Source organism: Nicotiana sylvestris, chromosome 10 (assembly GCF_000393655.2).
Source record: "Nicotiana sylvestris chromosome 10, ASM39365v2, whole genome shotgun sequence".
In the NCBI taxonomy this organism is placed as follows: Eukaryota; Viridiplantae; Streptophyta; class Magnoliopsida; order Solanales; family Solanaceae; genus Nicotiana; species Nicotiana sylvestris.
The window spans coordinates 37,404,875-37,413,606 of NC_091066.1; positions in this window are offsets into that span (position 1 = coordinate 37,404,875).

The following is an 8,732-nucleotide window of genomic DNA, read 5'->3' on the forward strand; positions in this document are numbered from 1 at the left end:
TCAGACTAAGATTTCGATCTCTTTTTTTGTTATCTCAGGAGAAAAATTCATCGGACTAAGACTTCTATCCTAGGAGAAAATTCATTAGACTAGTTTTCTTATTTTAGGAGAAAGATTCATCAGACTAAGATTTTGATCCTAGGAGAAAGTTCATCAGACTAGGTCACTTTTTGGTATCTTAGGAGAAAGATTCATCAGACTAAGAATTCAATCCTAGGAGAAAGTTCATCAGACTAGGTTTTCTATCTTAGGAGAAAGATTCATCAGACTAAGACTTCGATCCTAGGAAAAAATTCATCAGACTAGGTCCTTTCTTTTTGGGTATCATAGGAGAAAGATTCATCACACTAAGATTTTTATCCTAGGAGAAAGTTCATCAGACTAGGTCTTCTATCTTAGGAGAAAGATTCATCAGACCAAGATTTTTATCCTAGGAGAAAGTTCATCAGACTAGGTCCCTTTTTATTATCTTAGGAGAAAGATTCATCAGACTAAGTTTTCTATCTTTGGAGAAAAATTCATCGGAATAAGATTGCGATCCTAGAAGAAAATTCGTCAGACTAGGTTCCCCTTTTTTTGGTTATCTTAGGAGAAAGATTTATCAGACTAAGATTTTGATCCTAGGAGAAAATTCATCAGACTAGGTCCTTTCTTTTTGGGTATCTTAGGGGAGAGATTCATCAGACTAAGATTTTTATCCTAGGAGAAAATTCATCAGACTAGGTCTTTTCATCTTATGAGGAAAAAATGTGAAGATCAATGGCAACATTTTATGCACAATAGCAAGACAAATACAAGATTTGAGAAACTTTTCTTTGTCGTTTTTTCTCTTCTTTTCTTTTTCTTCTCTTTTCTTTTTTGTTTTTGTTGTTTTTTTAACCACTTTCCTTGCACTACTTTGTTCCTGTTTCACACAATGAAAAATTTGTCAGTTTTGAAAATGGTGGTCGGTTTGTGGCCTTAAGTCTTGGGCAGCTTGGCTTCTGCTCAATCAGCTTGAGTCAGTTTTAAGTGACTTTTGCTCTACATCAACCCTAATTGTTTCACACCCAGTACCATTTGTATTTGCGGCTCAATCTGTCTTATCTCAACTGGAGATCTTTGCTTAGGTGACCTTTTTTGATATCTTGAATGACTTCCTGCTTTTTGAGTAACTTGTCTGTCAGAGAGAATCACCAATTATCTTTGCTTGCGCCAAGTAGGCTGACAAGAGTCTTTTGGGGGGAAGCCTTTGCATGAATGCTCAAGTCATGTTGACTGTAACAGCTTAGTGTGCTGGCCAAATTTACTTTGTGCAACTGAAAAGCTGGTAGCAGATTTTGAAATCTCATCTTGCTTGTTTTGACAAGGACTGACTCAGAGTGAAGGACACAATGACACAAAGAAACAATATTAACAAGAAATGCCCCTATCGGGAGGACAGAAGGAAAAGTTTTTTTTCTTTTTTTTTAATAACTAGCCTTAATAATCATGACATGCATTTTGGACTTAACGGCTGATCTACCAAACTAATCCAATCTTCCCTTTAACCATTCTTATGACCTTTGAAGTCGGGCTTGTTTATGCCAATTCTTCGTATCAGCTTCATGACTCACTTTCGACAAGTAGTGCCCGAGGGGTTTTCACCAACAAGTCTCTCTCATTTATTCATATCTGCTTACCGTCGTCTTACAGTGCCCGTGAAGGTTTTCACTAATAAGACTCACTCATTTTCTTTTTCTTTTTCTTTTGCTTTCTTGTGCGAGAATCTTGACACTGTTCTATGTCACGTGACAACCGTTGCTCATTGCATGCTTCTTTTAGCATTCTTGAAGGCTGATTAGGAGGTTTTTATTCGGAAAGTTTTTGGATAGGGTTGGAAAGAAAGGACGGCATGAAGGCTCAAAGTAGACTCAAAATGAGGTGTTGTGGACTTACAACTCTTGGAATCGACTCTTTCAAAAGTGAAATAAAATCTTTGCCTCAATTTCAGATACTGGGGATTTTTAGATTTTTCTATTTTTTTTCTTTTTCTTTTTCTTCTAAATTCTTATTTGGTTGGACCAAACCGTGAGGCTACCTACGTATCCTTATTTTTAAGGAATCAGGTCGAACGTAGTTCAAACATCTGACAATTTTTTTATTCTTTTTTTTCACTTAGAACTTTCTAAAAGCTACCCCAATTTGTGCTCTTGGGACGTGGACTTTTTTCTTTTTCGTTTCACTTTTTTTTTATTCTGACTCTTGACTCTAAACTTGATTCCAAAAGAGGGTGGTCAAAGAAAATAATACAGGCTCAAAGGGGTAGCGAAGGATATGAAGTGTTTGGATAGCAGAAAAAGGGCCTCCCAACCTTGAGAACGCCAAACATAGTATCTTTTCGTGACCACAACATTGATGAACAGGTTTGTCTTCTTGGTGTGTTGTGGTCACAAGACACTTTCCATCCCTTAATGTCAAACTTTCAAAACAAACTTCAATTGATTAAACATCTTCAAGCCCGATCTTAACAATGATTTGAAGGTGAATTTTATTCGACCTTAGTTCCAAAGTACTTCAACTATTTATTCATCTTCAAAAGTGTTTTTTTATCCAATTCCATATTAAATCAGTTTCTAAGCTTTGGCCAAATTTTCTGCATGCATGTCATGTCATTAGAACTAGCGAGAAAAGAACTAGACATAGAATGACACAAAAGGACAAACTGTATTTTATTGAATAAGGATGAAAGGGTAAAAACCTAAAATCCGAGTTACATCCCTAAAGTAACCCAGACAATGAAAATATAAACTGAATAGACAAACAAGACTCACACAAACAGAATGGAGGGATAGAAGAGTTTGACTCAAAAAAACAAATAAAATCTGGATGACAACCCTGAAATAACACAGATAGTAGAAAAAACATCAAAACAAGCTACCAAGATTCATTCCTAGTAAGGAAAGAATGACTTTTCAATTTCTAAGCTCGACATTTAGCCACAAATTTACTCATGAGAATCACCATGGCCTTCTCCAATTTTAGTCGGCAAGCTCTCGAGAGGATTCTCATACTCCATTTCACCGGGCATCATCCCCACAAAGTGTGCATCATCATGTGTAGGTAAAGGGTTCTGCACGATATTCTGGGTGTCACTGTCTTTGGTCACAATTAGTTTTTACTGGATCATCCTTTCTATTTCTCTTTTCAAATCCCAACAACTTTTAACATTGTGCCCCTGGGCATTGGAATGGTATTCACACCTTTTAGAAGGGTCAAAGCTTTTTGCACGTGGGTCCACATAATTTGGAGGAATGGGTGCAATTATGTCATGATGCCTTAACTTCTCAAATAAGCTTACGTAGGACTCTCCTATTGGTGTAAAATTATCTTTCAGCTTTTGTTCCCTTCTATACCCCTGGCTTGGATGTGGGTCGTATGGCACTTGAATATTTTGTGGAGGCTGGTGGAGATTTTGTGATGCTCGTGCTCACCTTCTTAGGTGATTTGGTGGTTGGGAAACATACTGAGGTGGAGCAACAGAGTATTGTGGCTTCTAAGATAGATAGTAATGCTCAAGGGAGTTATCGGAAAACAGACGAGGTTGGCCATACCTTTGAGACATTCTCCTAGGACCTCTTCACGACCCTGATGTCATCATGATTTCTTCATCTTTCTCATTCGAGTCACTGAATTTATCAGATTCAACTCGGACAGCTTGAGTTATGGCTTTAAGAACTGCTTGACTTATAATTTTGCCTGTCTTAAGACCATTCTCTACTATTTCTCCCATTTTGATTGCTTCCAAGAAGGATTTTCCCACTGTGGACATCATGTTTTGAAAATAATCTGGCTCTTGAGCCTGAAGGAAGACAATGATTAGCTCGTGGTTGTCCATGAGTGTCTTAACTCTAGCTGTTTGCTCTCTCTATTTAATGGCATATTCCCTGAAACTTTCAGTTGGTTTCTTCTTCAGGTTTGAAAGGGAATTACGGTCTGGGCGATGTCGATGTTGTATTGAAACTGTTTGACAAAGGACTGTGCTATGTCATCCCAGACATACCGGCGAGATGTGTCTTGATCCATAAACCATTCGGAGGCCACACCCGTAAGGATTTCCCCAAAATAAGCTATTAACAATTCTTCATTTCTTCCCGCACCTCTTAGTTGATTGCAATACCTTTTCAGGTGGGCTATGGGGTCTCCATATCCATCATACTTTTCAAATTTGTGAGTCTTAAAACCAGGTGGCAAATGGACATCAAGGAACATACATAGATCCTTGAAGGCAATACTCTTTTGACCTGCCAACCGTTGCATGCTTTTCAACTGTTGTTATAAGCTTTTCACTCTTTGGGTCATTTCTTCCTGTACCATCTTTTGGGCAGGCTTCTCAATGTTTGCAGGAAGATCAAACGAGTATGAGTGGTACTACTCTTGCTGTGTAGCAAATTGTGACTCATGACGAGGTTGTCCTTGACCACTGGCCCATACTTGACACATTTCGGTCATTTGCTATTTTAGTATTCTATTTTTTCTCAAACACAGTAGACTCTTGTTGAACCCTCTGGACCTGAGTCTCTTGATCACTTGTAACAGCTTCGATGTTAGTTATTATTTTTCCTTGGATCTTGTGTTTCTAGCTTACCACAAATCGACCATCTCAACTTTCTTCACAATTCAAAACAAAACATGTTAGAATAGACTCATTCGGTCCTTATTATTATCAATATTTTTTCATTTCTTTATTTTTTTTCATTTCTTTTTAATGGTGATCGAACCTGATATAAGTTGCCTACGTATCATGTGGGAAGATGAATCAGATCTTGCGTAGTTCGGGAAGATCATGAATAAAGTAAATAAACTAACATGTTTTTGTATTTTTTATTTTATTTTTTCGAAAGAAAGACTTATAAAGAAGAAAGGGAATATTTTTGGATTTTGATTTTTCTTCAGCTTTTTTGCAAAGAAAGACTTCTAAAGAAGAAATTTTTTTTCTGGAATTTCGAAAGAAAAATTTCTAAAGAAGAAGAAAATATTTTGGGAATTTTATTTTGAATTTATGAAAGAAATACTTCTAAAAAAAAGAAAATATTTTTGAATTTTGAATTTTCTTTTCAATTTTGAAAGAAAAATGAAAATATTTTTGGATTTTTGGAATAAATTAAAAGAAAATATTTTTGTATATTTTTTTTCAAAAAACAATTAGGGTCTAAAAGAAAGGCTTTCTAAAAAAGCAAGTAATGGAAAATATTTTTGGATTTTTTAAAAATTGGGGTCTCAAAGAAAGACTTTTCTAGAGAGGAAGTAAAGGAAAATAATTTTGGATTTTTTGAAAATTATGGGCCGGAACCGATGAGGTTTGCCTACGTATCTCACATCCGGTGAGAATCAGACCCGCATAGTTCGCCCAGTTTTGACGGAACAAAAGAAAATATGACTTATTTTGAAATGACTTTTCTTTTTTTCAAAATTTCAACAGAATTTCAGGGTAATTCAAATACCTACCTCTCACTCTATTTTCTTTTCTCTTTATTTTTTGATTTTTATTTTTTTTTCATTTTCTTTCCCTATTCTAGAAGCATGCAAGCTGAAATAGACAGATACGCAAGTAGCACGTAAGATGTATCAGGATGGTCGTTTAATTTGGGTGCACCTGTACTAGACGGACACAACCCCTGTGTTGATCCCCAAAGTCAAATGCACATGATACAAACAAAAATTCCTACTAGGGATCTGGCATGAGGCTAAGTTATTCTAAGCTAAAAACCTGGGTATATTGTTCTAGACTTGTGTACCCGAGCAGACAACTCGAGCCGAGGAGGGGGCAACGTACCGAGAACCAAAAGCCCATCCGACTTTGTAACTTGTCCGAGCCTCTTTATTATTTCAGGTATGACACTAACAGAATAGGGAGTCACGCCAGCGTGTACATCCCCGAAGATGAGAAGAGAAGGGTTTCATAACAGTTTATATACAGTTCACATAATATCAAAGCGGTAAAAAGCAGCACTTAGCACATTAGGCCCAAACATGTGAATAAAATCAAATAATAAATAAAGACAAATATAACAGTTATTCTAAGCTCGAATTCTTGAACCATCAATTTGAGATTCTAGGTTCTGATCCCCAGCAGAGTCGCCAGAGCTGTCACACCTCCTTTTTACCACCCCGCCAAGGGGTATAAGGAAGTTTTTTCCAACTTAAAGTGACAATCGATACGAGATTATTTATTTTAAATTCAGAGTCGCCACTTAGGATAGTTTATGGTGTCCCAAGTCACCGGTTCGAATTTCAAATCGAGGAAAGATTGACTATGTTCTATAGTCCGCGAACACAGAAATCCGGGTAAGAAATTCTGTTAACTCGGGAGAAGGTGTTAGGCATTCTCGAATTCCGTGGTTCTAGCACGGTCGCTCAAACTATTAAAATTGGCCTATTATCTGATTTTAATACATGTTTAGAGTCATGTGCATTTACACTTTTTAGCCACCTTTAATATTTCGGGAAAATTCAAAGTTATTTAAAACACATCGTAAGCCACGCTACATGAAATGCACCCGTGGTTCACGACACGTTCTATTTAACCTTATTGGAAATTAGAATCGGGTCACATGAAATGCACCCCCAAATTTCAATAGCCATGATAATTATATATTCAACGCGCCTAAAGCAAATTACAAGGTTCATATGTTTCACACACAGCTCAGTCTCAAATGTGGTAAATAAGAATCAATGGCTTCATTTCTCAATCACGGTGAGGTAAATCACAATAAACAAAAAAGTACTTGTAAACATGATTCATCCATTGAAATTATCACGGGTCGACAAAGAAACAATAGTAATGCAACAATAAGTTTATACATTCTTAAAGCTTTGAGTAATTATAGCTGCATAACTTTTTTATCTCTATCATTTGTTTGAAATCACATATAAGCCAGAAAGATTTTACTCATCCCATTCGCTCACTGTTGTATAATACTCTTAGTTGTGACAAACAAAAAGGAACACATCTTTTACGACCAATTCACCAAACATAAAAACTAATATGTAATATGATATTTTTTAAAGATAAAACAGGGCAATCACATGAGTAGGCAATTTATTAGGTAAACCAATAATGAAGCTCGTTAACTAAATGAAAGCAAAACAAGCAGTAAGAGAACGTTTTTCATTTTTATAAACTTCACAAGAAAAGCAAAAAAAAGGTGTGTATTCATATACATAGTAATAGAACAAACAAAAACAAAATTGAAAGAAATAGATCTCAAAACAAACCTTCACAAAAATGGACTGAGTTACTGCTGTCCGGACCAACAATCGAAATCCTCGAATGGAACATGACAACTTCGCCGAACCTCGCTTTCACTGACGGGATGTAGATTAATGGAGGTGAAGGAGTGACGTCGTTTTTTGGTCGTCAATGGCGCTGCTTCAGTTGACGTGAGAGGACGAAGCCAAGGGGGTCAGGTTTTTGTGTATTGCGGCGCTTTTAATTCTCATGAAAAATAGCGCTGCCAGCTTTTCCGTTCCTTTTAGGTCAGCTTTTTTTGGTCTTGAGAATTTCGACTAATCTCTTTTCAAATGAAAGAAAATGGCTGATTGAAGAAGCAGCTGGAGAATTCTCTTTGTCTCTTCTCGTATGAAAAAATGGCGGATTCAATATTTTTGGGGTCTAGGGGTGTTTAGGGATTAGGTACTATTATATATGGGTAGGGATTATGTTAGGGGTATGGGCTTAGAAATTATGGGCTTGGGAATTATGGGCTAGGTCCAAAATTAAGCCTAAAAATGGGTTGCTCGAGCCCAAGTTTTATTCTTTCTACGCGAACGAGATTAAAATACGATCTCATTTATTAATTAGTCCTACTTAAATAAAATCGCTATTAAAATAAGACTGACCATTAAAACAACACTATTTTGTATTTTTCAAGATTAAAAATAACTACAAAACATTAATGAAATTATTTTTTTTGTAATTTTTGTTTTCTTGCAGTAAAATAAAGTAAAAGAGTCAAAATTAATTAAAATAGCTATATTGGACCTAAATTAAATATTTACGTGCTAAAGTATGAAAAATCTTGGGGAAGGTCAAAAATCACATGTCTATAGCGGCAGACTGAAATAATACCTGTAATAACAGCATCAGAAGCAATAGCATCGGGTCTAGCTGAAACTGCATAGAAACGGGCCTGACCGCCACCTGATCAACCTCCCCCTCTAGGGTGGCCCCTAGCTGACTGACCTTCACCCCTAGCTGGCTGGGCGGGTGGTGGTGCAGTAACTGGTGCTGAAGCCGATGGTTGACTCCTCTGTTGAGATGAACCCGCAAGACGATGAGGACACTGCCTCCACATATGACCCATCTATCCACACTCATAGCAACTCCCAGGTGCTAGAGACGGGGACTGAAGGGAACCCCTAGCACTGGAATGACTAGCAGATGCACCTGGCATAGAAGAGACCTGAACTAATGGAGCACGGGATGAACTTTAAGCTGGCAGGGAACTAAGTCATGACTGGCCCTGATGAGAACTGTGAGAACCTTGACCCGATGACGCCCCATGATAACCTGGGTAAGTTGGCTAAGCATGCCTGAATGGACGGCCTCTGCCATGCTGAAACTGACCTCTTGAAGGAGCACCACCATAACTACCCGATTCTCGAGGCCTCTTGGCCTCCTTCTCCTCTCGCTCCTAGCGACAAACTGACTTAATCTCATGTGCAATGTCTATAACCTCCTCAAAAGTCACACCAGGCACCCTCTCTCTGGT